This window comes from Alligator mississippiensis, chromosome 1 (assembly GCF_030867095.1).
Source record: "Alligator mississippiensis isolate rAllMis1 chromosome 1, rAllMis1, whole genome shotgun sequence".
NCBI classification, from domain to species: Eukaryota; Metazoa; Chordata; order Crocodylia; family Alligatoridae; genus Alligator; species Alligator mississippiensis.
The window spans coordinates 32,965,807-32,982,754 of NC_081824.1; the positions used below are offsets into that span (position 1 = coordinate 32,965,807).

General features: G+C 41.3%; 1 long non-coding RNA gene across 1 annotated transcript in view; it reads left to right on the forward strand.

Moving 5' to 3' along the window:
- LOC132251154 (uncharacterized) overlaps positions 1–16,948 on the forward strand; it is a 105,168-nt gene that overhangs the window by 62,845 nt on the left and 25,375 nt on the right. Inside the window, exon 2 of the long non-coding RNA XR_009463021.1 lies at positions 4,348–4,403. This is a non-coding gene — a long non-coding RNA (uncharacterized LOC132251154). The remainder of the gene's footprint in view (positions 1–4,347; positions 4,404–16,948) is intronic.

Here is a 16,948-nt window from a genome sequence, read left to right on the forward strand (position 1 = left end):
TTTTGTTAATATGAATAAGCACACTGTTTGGTCTGAGTCCACTCGGACTTCCATATAACTTCCTCTCTTGATCCTGAAGGAATAGAAGGGAAACCTGTATCAGGAACTTAAGTTTATGTTGTCGCTCTGCTAATATCACGGTGCAAAGTTTATTCATGGGTGGGTCTGAGTTTCTAAATGAGATGTTCTAAATGAAATCTCAGTTCTCCAGGCGTGGAGTTTAAAGATTTGGTTACATGCTATCTCCCGGCCTTCGAAAAGTATATTTAGGCATAAAACTTGCACAGCTAAAGTGGCATGACAGTAGTGCTACCCAAGCTATGTAGCTGTCATTTAATCTTTTCTTCTTCAGAGCAACTTTTTGCACCAAGATGAAGGAAAAACAAACATAGGTAAACAAAACTTCAACTATTGGTATGGAGCAATGCATTAGAGTTGGGATAAGAGCTGAAGAAATATTATGAAGACATATGCAGATTCCTCCTCCCCCCACTTGGTAGTTTAAAACAAAGTTGCTTCAGGTATGTTCAGACAGCTTCCTGTGAATATGCTAGGAAACCAGTGTATTCTTCCTTTTGCCATAAAGAAAAACTACACTCATGAATAGGACAGAAACAAGGCCTGTGTACCAATGAAGTGCTAGTGGGCATGTCTACACAAGATGCTACATCACTGTAGTGACAAGGTACTGTGACATAGCTCATCGCTATGGTGATATCGTGTTGGTGGGTACTAAGGATGATGCCACTGCTACTGAGCAGTAGCAACAAGTAGCTTGTTGCTACTGTGCAGTAGGGTTGAAAATGGCCCATGCGTCGCTAGGACTGTGCAGTTCCAGAGGGAACTGTGCAGTCAGGGGCATGTATAGACGTGGCCAGTGAGGCCTTTTTAACGAAATGTAGATGGGCATGTGTCTTTAGCTGGCATTCTGTACAGGGTAGCTTGTTATGCATACAGAAAGTAATATTATCTATACATCAGATAATAAAAAGATGTATAGCAAACTGCAGTCTGTAAATATTTTAAATGTACGCTTTTATAAACTCAATACAAATCTTTTATTATTTGGGTTCTTTTTCTTCTCTCTTCTCCACTCTTCTGTTGTAACATTCATTTCTAAGTGACATTTTGCTCAGAAAAAAGTCAAATGTAAATTTAAAATCTGGGAGACCAAATTCACTTACCATTATAGAAAATAGTAATCAGCTTATCTACCCAAAAATAACTCAGGCAGTTAGCATTCACCAGCTTGCATGCTCTATTGATACATTCAGTTTACAACTTCCACATCCATCTGCCAAACCCACCTGGGTTTCAGATAGGGCATTTGCTATCTCCATTAATGATGAGCTTCAGTTTATTCCCTATGCTTTTCCCACAGCACTTTGAAAAAGGAAAAGGAGAAGAAATGTTACAATGCACATTATACCGTGGTGTGTTAATTTGAATTATAAAATAAATGAAATTCTGTATCAAGAACTGTGCCAGACAGTGTTTCCTTCTTCCTATGACACCCACAATGAGTCAGAAAAGAGAGCATTTCATCCAGAGTCAGAAGCCAAAAATAAATAGATTCCTAGTAGGACAGAAACTGATTTGTTTTTATTAGGTGCCTGGCAATGTTATTTCACATGCGAGTAACACCAAACTTCAGTATCTGTATTGTAGAGCAGAATAAGGACTGCTGGATTTGGACATGTAACTGTCAGGAATGAAGGACAGCAGGCTCCACTGATGCATTGCAGGAAAGTTCTGTGGTGCCTAAAAGAGGGTCTTCCCATCCCAAAAGCTATATGCCCTCCCCCTGCACCCCCATGAGGTCTGCCTAAGGAATGGGTCTCTCCCTTTACAGGAAGAGTAGTTAAGCATGCAGTGAGGCACCATCAAATTCAGTAAGACTCAAATACATGCTAAAAGTTAAGTATTTGCCTAAGTATTTTCCTGAACCAGGGCTTGAATCTTCAATAATGCCAATATATGCTTCTATCCTAAACTCTCCTTCCCCTGCTCCACTCTGTTTTTTGCAGAACCCCAGGTTTGCTTCTTTTTTCCTCCCCAGATTTGTGGATGAGAAAGATGGGATTCAGTCCTTTCTCTTTTCTTCCCGTAACCACCATACATGCAGGTCTTTAGAGACTGTATATATGTATACATATGGTGCATCATCACATATAACACAACACACATTTTTCTTCAGGTAAAAAGAAACTGGAAGCTTTACTAATATGCTAAAGGCCTAGGGTTATATTATGCAGTTCAAGATTGAAGCAAAAACAAATAGAATTTTATTGGAATATGCATTAATTTGCTATATCATGTATTCAGTATAAAACGCACAACAAACTGAGCAACAATAATCAAAAGATGTTGTTTCTTTTTCCCCCGTTGTCATTAGAATTAAATATACATCTATTTAAGATGCAGAAAACAAAACTAGCCTTCTTGAGTGCCTTGACACTGCATCACTGACAATTATTCTCACACCTGAGTTGATGTTTAACTGAATTAATTTTTCCAAACCTGAGTTTATGTTTCTAGGTAGAATTAAAAACAATCTGCATGTCTGTGAAATAGTAGCTATATTAACAGGAGCAGCAGAATTGCAGAAGAAAATGAAAAGCCAATTAGTGCTATGAAGAATATTGAAAAAGGAGACCAGGTTGTTAACACCTTTGGAATGAAGAGTTTAGAAGGAATCCGGTAGATTATGAGCCATGAAGCCAAGTGACTCCCTCCCTGCTGCTTGAAAAGAAATGATGCTGCCACTCTCAGGCAATTAGTTTTTACCATCAGTAGAACCTCTCAAGCACACACTTACAGTGCCTTCAAAAGTAGATGGAAAGCTGTAGCTGTTACATTGCAACTGGTACATGCATATGAGCCTTTAGCTATACAAGTGAGCTAATCTCCCTGACTTCAGTGCTAGATGAAGTAGGGTTAAAGTTGAAGTAGTCTTCCTACATTTGTATAGCTACAGGCCCCTGCACAGTAACTGTTACTGTGTTACAGCTGCTGCATGGTCCAGAATAGCAGTTCTCCCTCCCCTCTTAAACCTCCTCCAAGAGTATGTTTGTTCACACCCAATGTTTTCCAATAGGTAATGACACAATTACCACAGTAGAGCTGTGACCATTTTACGTGTTGATTCATCTGAGTTTATTATAGGCAGATACTTTCTTCCTATAGCTTAGGCTCCTTAGGCTTTTTTGCCTGTTGATAAGTAGGCAATATAAAAGCACACATTCTGAGGATTTCTATGCAGAGGAAGATGTGAACAGGTCAGTTGTGCAGCACAGCCAAGTGAAGGCAGGGACAAATAGTTACTTGTTTGTTAGGGGCTTTATTTTGAACAGTTTAGGGTGCCAGCAGTGTTCCATAGCAGTATCAAAAGTATGGCAATGTAAAAATTCCTCAATAGGGCATTGCCATCTCAACTCTAGACTTTTTCATCTTCTACGGTGCCAGAGGTTGCATTGGCAGCTCAGAAGAGGATCCAACTCCGATGTAGCCCTTGACGGGTAGGGGAGGAGGACAGCTGTAGGAGCATTAGTAGTGTAAGCAACGGCCAAGACAATTCTTCCACATCTCAAGGCAGTCAGAGATCCTTCATCAACCTCAAGTGACTGCACAGTCATGGGCTAAAGAGATTTACAACAACTCTTGGGGATCTTGTTAAACTAATGTCTAAACATTATTACAGAGACCATATTTAAGCCTGTGCTCTGTTTGCATATCAATAGCTCTCTGTGCAATGAATCACATTAAACACTTACTTTGGAATGAAAGGTGGGAAAAGCCTTACCACAGTTAATGGCTCCCCAAAACTGATAGAGAGAGTCTGAACAATGGTTCTTCTGCATGACAGCTTAGCAGTACCAACTTTGAACAGTGCCTGACTTCTGAAACATAGCTAATTTTCTAGCTGCATAGAGAATTATCAGTTGTCTGCACATTCTTCTCCATACACCTGCACAGGATGTGGGCATCGTCAAGGACAGGAAGGCTTTCTATTCCCTGAATATGCAGGTGTGTGGATTGACAAGTGTCAGCTTTAAGTTTCCAGGATTATTTCATAATGCATATACACTCAGGCAATCTGCCCTATGTCAACAATCTGGGACTGTTTCCTTGCTGACAGCATCATGGTAAGTACAACATTATGTGGACAGACCTGATGGAAAATTGCTCTACATTCTACGCAAAAGTGTATAAAAACATATGTTCCATATTGTAGGCAACCAAATGTGTCCCTGAATTGTCCTTATATGGGGTGGTTAGTTTCATGAGAAATTAACATATCATGCTTAAATGTGGTTGAACAAGAAGTATTTTTTATTTCTCTTATAGAAACATCAACTGAATAATGAAAGTCATGCAGTGATTGGTGGCTTGCAGTTTTCCAGGTGAGTTCTTATTATATTGCTTATTTCTCAGGGTTATAGATGTGCTTTTTTTACATTACCTGAATAAGGTGAGGAACATGGAGTGGCTAGCTCAGGTTAAAAAGAAAAAGAAAGACAAACAAAAAACAAACAGAAACAATAAGGCCAAAAATGCCAGCCAGCACAACAGAGTCTATACAAATCCATGACAAATTAGCAATTTTAAGAGACAATAAAAGAGAAAAAAGGATGCTTCCATATAATCCTGGTTCCATGTCATTGCTAAAAAACTCACCTTAAGGATTTGGAGTTTTCTTATTATTTCTAGTCCCACAAAACTAAATGTCATCTTCCATAAGAACTGCCTAGTCCCATGAATATGTGAGGACCCCAAAATATTTTTGTAAAAATAGTTTTATATTGTAAAATTATGTATTTAAATTATTTGGGAAATTATTAATTATATTTATATATTTTATATTTTTTCTAGTATATTTGTTAATGATGTAAATACCAGGAAAGGTATCTTTAAAACTAGGGTAGGATCCCTGATCAATTTCTCAATAGAAGGACTCATTTAGTAGTCTGTTGTGACTAACAGATCTTCCTGCAGTGGCAGAGTTGGGTAGACTCAGTCTAAGAAAGGTCCCTAAAAAAACATAACAGGATTCAAGTGCTAAAGTTATCCTTCAGGCAGAAAAAGCTTCATTATTGAAGGGATAACACTGCAAAGCGCAGAGTTTTTCCATAAAAAAAAAGTAAATTTTGCTTCTGATATTGCCACATGTACCAGGGAAGGGTTTCTTCACAGAGGTCGGAGAAAAATTTTGGAATCCATTCCTTTGTTATCCCATTATAACTAACCCACTTCCCCAGTACCCTGAGTGAGATAGCAGGCACACCAGTTTGGCTAGCAAGCTTATATTTGTAGAAAAGACTACCCTGAAAAATATCCTTAAATACTTGTGTCTAACCCAGTTTCTTATTTTATTATATAAATCATAGGATGAGGGTGAACACCAAGTTGGGGGATTCCAGAACTTCTTATCTAAGGAGTTATCTCCCCATCTCTAGCTTTAGTTCCCTGGAGTGTTATTTCTTTTCCTATATGACTTATAGATTCATAGACGTTAGGGTCGGAAGGGACCTCAATAGATCATCGAGTCCGACCCCCTGCATAGGCAGGAGAGAGTGCTGGGTTCAGATGACCCCAGCTAGATGCCTATCTAACTTCCTCTTGAAGACCCCCAGGGTAGGGGAGAGCACCACCTCCCTTGGGAACCCGTTCCAGACCTTGGCCACTCTAACTGTGAAGAAGTTCTTCCTAATGTCTAGTCTAAATCTGCTGTCTGCTAGCTTGTGGCCATTATTTCTTGTAACCCCCAGGGGCGCCTTGGTGAATAAAACCTCACCAATTCCCTTCTGTGCCCCCGTGATGAACTTATAGGCAGCCACAAGGTCGCCTCTCAACCTTCTCTTGCGGAGGCTGAAGATATCCAGGTGCCCCAGTCTCTCCTCATAGGGCTTGGCCTGCAAGCCCGTAACCATATGAGTGGCCCTTCTCTGGACCCTCTCCAGGTTATCCAAATCCCTCTTGAAGTGTGGCGCCCAAAATTGCATGCAGTACTCCAACTGCGGTCTGACCAGCACCCGATAGAGGGGAAGTATCACCTCCTTGGATCTGTTCGTCATGTATCTGCTGATGCACGATAAAGTGCCATTAGCTTTTCTGATGGCTTTGTCACACTGCCGACTCATGTTCATCTTGGAGTCCACTAGGACTCCAAGATCCCTTTCCGCTTCCGTTCCACCAAGCAGGTCATTCCCTAGGCAGTAGGTATGCTGGACATTTTTCCTCCCTAGGTGCAGCACTTTGCATTTCTCCTTGTTGAACTGCATTCTGTTGTTTTCCGCCCACATGTCCAACCTGTCCAGGTCTGCTTGTAGTTGTTCCCTGCCCTCCAGAGTGTCCACTTCTCCCCACAGTATACCCCACTTATAAATTGCCCTTCCCTTTACTGCTTTTTAGCAGTGGTCCTCTGAATAGTCTTCTCTCCTTTGGACCCTTTCTTTAGGGAATATGCTCTCACCTCATGCTTTATATAGTATCATCTGCAGAATTGTTAGTCCCTCACTAAAGAGTCTCAAAAAATGATGCATTCTGGAGCTAAATGGATCTCTGGCCCTGAGTGAACAAGATTACCAGTAACTGGTTATTTCCTCAATTTGGCTGATGACCTGATATTTCAGCAGACTGTTTAGAGAGAGAGAAACCCATCACTATCAGGTTAAACTAATGACCCTTGTCTATACAGTCTACAGATGAATGCAAGCATAGACATTGTTCCAGTTTTCTGCTGAGATTCTATGCACAACAATCTTCTGTGTTTGCTAACTACAGAATGTGTGTGAATAATTTAATGAAAGACTATTATTACTTCCATTTAGCAATACTTACTGTGATCAACCTTTGACTGATTTGACTGATTTTTTTTAAAATTATTATTAAAGGTATTATCACAGTCCATCCTTTGATTTCCTGGTATAGGATTTTGGTTGGCCTACTCCAAACTCTTTATGAATTGCCTGTGAAGACCATTAGGAATTTGTATGCAAGTCTGTATTCTTGGAAAGTATATTAGCAAATTAAGTTTCCTAGAAGAAGCAGAAACCTACTTCTTTGGGGAAAATATGGCAGTGGCTCTGAACAGATACAATTTGATCTCCATAATTTGTTTATTGCCTTTTGTCCAAATTACTGGTCACTCCATCTCCTAACAGTGACTTAATAGGTTCTATATACTGGAGTTACAGTAGACAGTTCTTAGAGGGATGGTTTAACTGTTCAAGGAGCTTTAACATATTTTATTGAATACCCATCTGTTTTCTTTTTGTCCTTCATGGTCTTAGGGTTTACTACCTTTATTTATATTTATATATGCCACCATATTTATAATTTTAAGTCATCCAGATTCCTGTAGATGCCAAACATAATATTTTCTCTTCATGGGAATAGGCACATAAATACAGAATTTTAGCCCTCAAAGTCTGCCTTCAGTATTATGGTAGACATTTCCGGAGGGATATACGCACTGCTTTATTGTCTCCTGTTTTATTGCTAGCCTTATCTGTCTACAAAGGCAAGAAAAGTAGCAAATATCTGGGCTCTTTTAGTTTGGCTTTTTATTGGAGAATAAAACAATCATGCAAACCATTTTTTATCAGATAGTGATGTGCATGACAGGCACCAGATCCTTATAATCTCTATTATATGAGGCCCCCACCTCTCCTTCCCGCAAAATATGTTGTTTTCCCTAATCAATATAAAAAAACATAAATCTACAAAGAGAGCATATGAGGTACCACAAAAATAGATATCCTCTTCTATTAATATGCTCAAGGTTGAGCAAGCTAACTCAGTGCAAAGAAGAGATCAGCAGCTTAATGAAGGCTGGCTGGTTTACACTTACCCCAAAAAACACACCAGATGACATAAGTGGGGGAGAAGCATTTTGAAGAATTTAAGAATACTTTCACCTCACCAGCAATCTTAGTAAGCAACCACATTCCTGATCAACTGAAGATTTCAGATGGTCTTCAAAGGTAGCTCCTAGTACAGGCTAGATTATGCCAAGACACAAATGACCATGATGATTGCTATTGATTAACATAAGACTTTCATTAACCAAAGGGTTGAGCACTTCCTATATTTCTAGCCCTCTTTGATAAAGATCAGCACTTATAATTAAACTAGAGTTTTAAAGGTGAGCACAGGAGCCCTAGGCATATACCAGGCCCTGTCGCTGAGTTAATTATGGAGGAAACCCAGAAAAGGCAATCCCTGCTCAACTCCAAAGTAAATTTCCTCTGCTTCAGCTTGAGACCATTGCTCCTAGTTCTGTTCCCTACAGCCATGGAGAAATGTCTATCCCCATCCCCTTTATAACCACCCTTCATGTATTTGAATACTGTTATCAAATCCCCTCTCCATATTCTCTTCTCCAGAATAAATAATCTCATTCTTTCAGTTTTTCTTCTAAGTCATGTTTTCTAGGAGTCTAATAATTTTTGCTACTCTCTGTTGACCTCTTTCCAATATGTCCACATCCTTCTTGAAGTGGGGGGCCCAAAACTGGACAGACTACTGCAGGTGAGGCTTCACCAGTAATGAATAAAGAAGAAGAATCACTCCCCTTGATTTGCAAGTGACCATGGTCTCAGCACATTTGTAGCTGAACAATTGTCTAATTTCTATTAAGCATCACAAAAAGGAGTGATTTAAGGAGAACCATGACACAGGCTTACAGATGCTTCAGGGTAATTTCTTCCAAACAAAAGAGCATGAAGGTTCAATGGAGGCTGGTATCATTGATTTGTAGAGACAGGAATCACTGAATAACTGAGGCAGTTGGGGATGTTGCCACAGTTAGAGGCTTGAGTGACAGAACAAAATGCCCATGGATGTTTGCTTCCTCAGAGACAACTAGCAGTGGCCCACCTTGCGCCACCACTAGTTGTCCCCAGGGAATGCCCATGCCATGCATGCTTTGGTGAGTGGCAAGTTACCATGGGGTGGTAGGGGAGGCTGGGGCCAGCACTGGATGACCCCAGCAGCTTTACCTGAGGTCCTGGGGGCCTCCTGAGGCTGAAGCAGCAGTGATTCACCCACACAAAGCCTGGTGGCCACTCACACAAAGCCTGGTGGCAGCTGCAGTGCAGCCCCTGGCAGCCTGGATCTTCTTTTGAGCAGCGCACACTGTGTGTGTGTGCTGCTCTGCTTTTTTTCTCTGTGGTGATAAAAACCTCCACACTGCTCCATTGTAGCATGAAGAACAGCTGAACGTGTGGTATATGGTGCCGCAGCAGTGTCTGTGGCACCACATACCGCATGGCTGTGCATGTCTGGATGCAGCCACTGGTGATTTTCCTCATTGTTAAGTATAAAAAGGGTTGGAAGGGTTAAGAAAGAATATTAAAAGTTTTTGCCTCTGTTGAGTTTTAGGTAATAGCTAGATTTCAAGGAGAAGATCTCAAAAGGTAGAACAGTATTTTTCTTGAACAGAAGGAGAAAGTTCTGAAGTAGAAAGCTAGTTCTGTGAGTCATCAACAGGCAGATGCCAGTTGAATTTATACTTGCAGATGAAATTATCTATAGATAAGGAGGGGTACTCCCACAGCAAGTTGAAGCGAGGTTGAGAAGCATCCTCTGAAGAACATACTGAAAAAGCAATTAAAAAATAGGAAGAAAACTAGGACAAAGCAGAGTAATAGACGATAACAGAATACAAGATTTCAAGAAGAGGATTGAGAGTCTGTCAAAGACAGACAAGAAAGTTGGGACAAGAAAGACGAGAATGTTTGTGAGGTGAAAGAGCCCCTGGAGAGACAGAAGTTAAGGATAAGAATAAGGGAGGTGATGACAGTAGCTGTAAGAAGAATGGAAGCAGATGTGGTTGCTTTACAAGAGAAGGAATAAGAAAAAGACAGTAGAAAAAACCTTTTGTGTTTGTGACTGTATAGAATGAGGAAAGACTTGTATTGAGAGAAAGATGGAAAGATCTGAGGAAGAAGAAGGTCATGTCATATGTGTCAGTTTTGCTTTGGGAAAAATCATTTAGATCCTGTGAGATGAGAGAAATATTTTTGTCTTCCAAGATCCATTATGCACAGCTTTGGGTAATGCATGTAGAATGGAAACAATAAAATAAAACACCTTACATATATTATGGAATCATGTCACTTGAAAACATGGGGGAAACAGCCACTGTTGTGACGAGTTTCAAGTTTCACCAAAAGCTTGATTCAGCTGTGTTTGCAGGTGATCTAGCCAGTTATTATTGTTTGGGTAAATGCTCAAGTAAAACGTAATAAAGTATAAAGCACAGGTCATTATTCATTGTTTCCAGGCGCTGTTTGTTCATATGGAAACACAGATGAAACAACCATGGGAATGGTTTCAGCATTCATATTGATTCATACCAATTTAGATTTCTAATCCATATATATAACTATTATTATTAAAGTGAAACATGTAGCCACGTGAGTACAATACTGCTTTGTCTAATGTCAAATAATGTCCTGTACCAACAAATGACCAAAGTTGTGCATTCATCTTTTAACAGTCTTTTTTTGGCATAGTCTCCTATTTTCTGAGTAGTGGATTGATATACTTGAGTTAAAGTGAAAGAAAACATGTAGTGTACAATACTGTGATCTACTGTATGGTTCTTTGAATACGGTGAAAGGGCCATGTAGTAGTGTCAGGTGGCATTGCAATGGAAAGTATTCAAGACCCAAGAGCTAAGTGAAAAAAATAAGTTTCCTTAAAAGCAGAAGAAAATATATATGTTTAGAGCATGACACAACTCATTGACTGCCTATAGATGTGGTAGTAATACACCATGTGTATTAAGCCCGCCAACCACATTTTAAAATGGTCATGGGGGTGCTTTAACTAAAGCTTATCACACAAGCTTTTGTTAAAGCACCCCTGTGAACATTTTAAAATGGGGGTGGCTGTCAGGGAACTGCTCTAATTAAAACTTCCCCACCCCCGAGCACAGGTATAAGCACTCTGTATGACTAAATTGACTTGCATTTATGGATGGTATTAAGCCTTTGCAAAACAGCTAGCATTCAATTTGGATTCGATCGATTCAGGTGATAGTGATTTGAGTCAGTGATTTGAATCACTGTCCCGAAACAATTCAACTGAATTTGGCTGCTGCCAAATCTCTGAATCACACAGGCCTATTCCTGGCCCACTGTTCCAGCTCCAGCAATGGCTGCCTCACCTGCCCACTGCCCCCCAGTGCCCCACACTGCATGGGGGGCTCTTCACAACCCCCCCCAACTATCCCAGCCCCCCCCCCATAGCTGCCCCACCCACCCAAGCTCTGGCCCTTTAAGGAAAAAAAAAACCCAAATCCCAGGCTCACCAGTTCCTGCCCAGTGGGGGGCAATCCCCACTGCCCCCAGCTACCCCATGTGTGGGGCTCTTCCATGAGCCCCACAAAGCCCTGAGCCCACTGCAGGACCTGGTGAGTCTGAGGTTTTTCATTTTTTTTCTCTTAAAGGGCCAGAGCTGGAGCTGGCGGGGCAGCCATGGGGAGGCTGGGAGTGGGGGGTCTGGGAGCTCATAGCAGAGCCCCCCATGCAGCATGGGGCAGTGGGGATTGCTTCTGGCCCAGCAGCACCTAGTGAGTGGGGGCTTTTTTTTAAAGCACCAGGAGCTGGGGCTGGGTGGGGCAGCCATGCAGGGGCTGGGGGAATGGGCAGGGGTTGGTGGGGCTGGTGGAGCAGGCAGGGGATGGGGCCTGGCAGGGGGATCCCCTCTCCCCTCTTCCAGTCCCCCCGCACCCCCTACTTACAAGCTCCGAGTCCGGCTTCAGCTCCCTGCTGCAGTGGGTAGGGACTGCTCGAATCATGGAAGCTCTCCAAATCTTTTCCAAATCGATTTGGAGAGTATTGAATTGATTCAGACCTTTTTACTGGTCACCTGATTCAATTTGGATTTGGAGTTTCTGCCACCGAATTGGGTCAAATCTCCTCCACATCGAATCAACACCTGAAGCTTCGCACAGCCCTAGCTGGTATTAGGGCAATTCAAGCTATGCCCTGAGTCCTGAGTAGATCAGAATCCCCTTGAATTATGGATATGTTTCAGGGTTTATTATATTGTGGTAAATGACTTCATGCTCTGCTTGTTATGGTTCTTAGTGCTTATTTATTGATTTATCTTGACCATTTCTTAACCATTCTTCTATTTAAAGTCTGATTACTTCAGTGGGGAGAAGTTTTCTGTAAGAGGTGTTTTTCTTGGTAGCGCTGCTTGAAAAACAAGATGGAATTGTTCCCTTAATTATAAGTCATTAGAGAATTTCAAGAAACAACTAGTGGCATTATGCCTTGGTTTAATCTTCTCTCTTTTTCATAACTGATGTAAATATACCTTCCTATTTAAAATTTACAATGAAATTTTATCCAGATTTCCTATCCAAGGAAACTTGGATAAAATTTATCCTATTCTGAAACCAGAAACTTGGATAGGACAGTGGTCATCCATTTGAACAAATTAAATGTTTCTTTCATTTGCTTGTTATATGAACATGCTTTTTGTTTTTACTCTTACTAACTGTGAACAATATCTCTGCTCCTCAAAAGGGAAACATTTTATGATGAAGCATGAAAAGTTGCTTTCCAAGTTGCCAAAAACATGTACAGTATAGTTTTTTCATCCTGTGCCTCCAGTTTAATTTATAGGATAGTTGTCTAGGAAAGGGGCCTGAAACTGAACCATTTCATAAGACTCCAAGAAGCTTCCCTGCTAATGCCTGAATGAGTTCAATATTTATAGCATTGTTATTACCACCTGAAGATACCACAGAGCAAATTCTTCAGGTAGTCACTGTTCTTTACCTTTAACATACAATTTATTTCATTTGTGGTCCTAGGTTTGACAGTAAACTGCGTCTGACTGGAGGACCTGGCAGTAACATGGTGGAACTATTTGTGGCAGGGTAGCTCCTATAAAATACCACAATGTTGCAACCTGCAGAATAAGGGAAATTACTCAAAACCTTAACCCCCACTGCCTTGTGGGTTCTTCTTGGTTGGAGAAAGGCTAAGGGGAATCACCCTGACAGAAATGCACCCTTCCTGAGGCATTAGGCAGTCAGCTGCAGCCTTAATCTGTTGCTTTGCAGTAGAAGTTACAATCATTGAGGCACTGACCATTTAGACACAGTCTAGACTTTGGACTCTTTCTCAATGGTCTAAAGTGGGGAGGGCAGGTTTAGGGCAGCCTCCACTTCTTCCTACTCTTGCTTAGGCATACAAATTGAAGGCCTTGGTGTGTTGGTCACAGGACTCCCTAAGGGACATAAGGAACCTGAGGCAGATACCAAGATGTCCAAGCAATCCCATTCATGGTTGGCCTGCTTACCTCTCCTGAGGAAGGCTGTAGGAAATGTGGGCCAAAAAATCATGCCCCAACCCAGTCTATCCTGGCCAAAATGAAATAAAGTGACTTGCATGCTGGAATGTTTGGACTCTGAACCCTGGATTTGATTTGGACTCTGATTTATGGAAAATGGCACTACTAAACTATGCATTGGTTAGACCTCAAATTGACGTAGCTGCATTATCAGAAACTCGGCTTTCAGATACAGCTTCTATCCAAGAGAATGATTACGCTATATTCTGGCATGGGAAGCCAGTAGGAGAATGGAGAGAACAGTGAGTAGGCTTTGCTCAGTTTAGAAAAAACTTACTGTCTTCCTGTGAAAGCCCCATTGCTGTGTCTAGTTGATTCATGATGCTCAGAGTTCACATACGGAATGGCTTTATTTAGTAGCTATGAGCCTACCCTTCAAGCCACCAACAAAGATAAGAACATTTTTTATCAACAACTTGGAAAAGATATTGAGAAAACTCACAGAAATTAGAACATTATAATACTCGGCAAATTCAGTGCAAGAGTTGGATGTAGTTTTGAGAATTGGCCTAGTATTCTGGGCAAACATGGAATTAGTAATATGAATGAAAATAGCCAGTGAGTGTTAAAACTCTGTGCAAGTCAAAACCTATGTGTTACTAACACCTACTTTGCTGGGGAAATTACCATATTAACTTGAATACAGGAAAAGATTATTTTTCCCACTTGGCATAGCATGGGGAAAAAAGCTCCTTATCTTATCATCACAAATAGTGAAATCTCACTAAATACATTGCCTATCATTAAACTTCTGCCTATCATTAAACTTCAGCAATGGAAAACAACTATGAAGCTGATTAAATGGAGCCAACACTGAGCATGACTATAGAACATTGCCTACATTGGGAAAAATGCTAATGGGAATCTACCACAAAAATTGGTTAGTGTAGCCTATCTGACTAAGACGTACAGTAGTGCACATTAAGTGCATTCCCTCTTAATGCTGACTCTTTTTCAAGTCATGATGAGTCACAAGATTGCATGCAGTTCTCTCAGAATTCCTCTGTTAGCCCGTCTCTTAGCCTGGCTTATATGATCAGTGTGGCCTTGCCCTCCCTGAGATGAAGCTAGACCATGTTGCCCTGTGCCTCATCTGCATACATTTTTTGAGCTTTCCAGAAAACTTTTGACAAGAACACCAGATTCCACTCATGAGTTGGGGTTAATTACCACTTGAATCTTTTGGGTGGAGAGGAGTACACACACATACTGAGTGGTGCTGAGCTATTGGATCACCATGGCTTGAAATGCTCTTGGCTCTGGTGGAGCCCAGTCCAACAAAATATGGTGTAAACCACAAGCCTTTGGCCTTGAACTAGTATCATGCATAGTTTGTACTATATATAAGTAGGTGCCAAAATGCTGCTCAAAAGTGTGTTTATAGAATATCTGTGCTAAAAGTTGCAGCAGTTTCAAAAAAAGGTAACATGAATCATCTCTGGAGAAACTAAGTGCATGGGTAGTATATGCAAATTGTTACAGCCATGTTTAATTTCAAGGTTACTGCTTTCAGATTTGCTCTGCACTTTCATGTGCTCAGGGAGAGAAGGGTCTGACAGCAAGGAGAGAGGGAAGAGGCTGCCAGGGGAATAAGTTGGAGGTAAGCAGAAAGCAAAGGACTATATGATCCCACCCCCCCCCCCCCCCAGATTTTTTTCCCTGCAGTAGCAGTGGAAGGGGGACAAATTCAAGGCAAACCTCCATTAGTTAGGTTCTGTATCTAGAAAATTATAATACATTTATACATTTTCCATATATAGAATCTAATTATTGGTGGGGGGGAGGTTCTTACAATCAGGTAATCTTCTATTTCAGTAAATATGGTACAAAAAAGACATTGTAGAAACATGTAAGATTAGGGCACTGGCACCAATTAGATCTAGTACTGACCAGGTGTAACCACCTGAAAGAAAACCTGAACATGAGGTCTATTACTGTGCTGACTGTGACACTTAGTCTGCTGCAAAGTCAGAATCAATGCCAAAAAGGTCCATCATAAACAAAACCACTAGCTGTCTTCAGATTGCTATCAGCCAGACTAAAGACATAGAAAGATGCAGACTATTTAATAAAGAAGTTGTGAAAGAAAGTTTACCTAACAACTCAGCCACGAGGCTTCATAGTTTCATAGTTATTATGATTATGGTCAGAAGGGACCTATTAGATCATCAAGTCCAACCCCCTGCCCTGGGCAGGAAAGAGTGCTGAGGTCAGATGATCCCAGCCAGGTGTCTATGCAATCTCCTTTTGAATATTTCCAAGGAAGGGGACAACACCACTTCCCTTGGAAGCCTATTCCATATTTTGGCGACCTTCACTGTAAAGAACTTTTTCCTGATGTCCAGCCTGAATTTGCTCTCTTTTAGCTTGTGTCCATTATTTCTAGTTACCCTGACTGTCACCCTGATAAATATTGTATCCCCCACTTCCTGCTGACCCCCCCCCCCCGATGAGTTTGTAGGCAGCCACAAGATCACCTCTCGGTCTCCTCTTGTGGAGGCTAAAGAGTTTCAGGTCTCCCAATTGGTCCACATAGGGTTTTTTCTGTAGGCCTTTAACCAGACAAGTGGCCTTCCTCTGAACCCTTTCCAGGTTAGCAGCTAGAGGTGCAGGGCCCCAGAAGCCAGACTCCCCCTACACCTATCTCTTTGACAGCTGGCAGGCTTTGAGGCCTGGCCGGGTCCATCACCCAGGCCTGCAGTAGTTCTTTTCACCTGCCCTTGTACCCTAAGAGATGCACACACACAGCTGGCAGGCTTCGTGGGCTGGTAGGGCCTAGCACCCAGGCGTGCAGTAGATTTCACCCCCCTGCGCCCCAAGCAGACACAGTTGCACAAGCACCCACATCATTCACGAGTTTTGCCTGTTAGCAGTCAGAGGTGCAGGGCACCAGAAGCCAGACTCCCCCTGCACCTATCTTGGGAAAGCTTAAAAATTAAGATGCACAATGCTGCTATAATAGCGTTTGGTAAAAATACAAGAAACATGTAGGCTGTTGGAAGAGCACTCTGAAACCCTTCTACCACTGGTTAAGAATAACAGAACAGCATTAACTATCTACAAGAAAGCTCTGAACACCATGACCCTGACAAATTGGAGAAAAGTTCTAAGAGAAATGCAAAAAGGAAACTAGGAGGTGCACCCAAGATTTTTGGCTGACACACTGATGATATTCAGAAACTGACATAGGTATAGCCATGGAAACTGACCCCTGGATAGCCATGGAATGTACAAAGGCATCAAAAGCTCCATAGGCTCTAAGAATCTAGGTGAAAGAATCTATCCTGAAGTCCATGTGGTTTTTGCTCAGGAGACTCTACCATTGATATTGTATTTTTGGTCAAGCAGCTGCAAGAGAAATATAGAGAAAGACAAATAACACTGTACATAGCCTTCATTGATCTGACAAAAGCCTTCAAAACAGTCAACAGACGGACTTTTTACTGTTCTGAAGAAACTGGGTTATCCTCCCCCTCCCCCACAAGTTGTTGAAAATCATTCACTCATTACATCAAAATATGAAGGCAATTGTAGTGTATTAAAACAAGGACTGGAGTGTAGCTCTCTATGT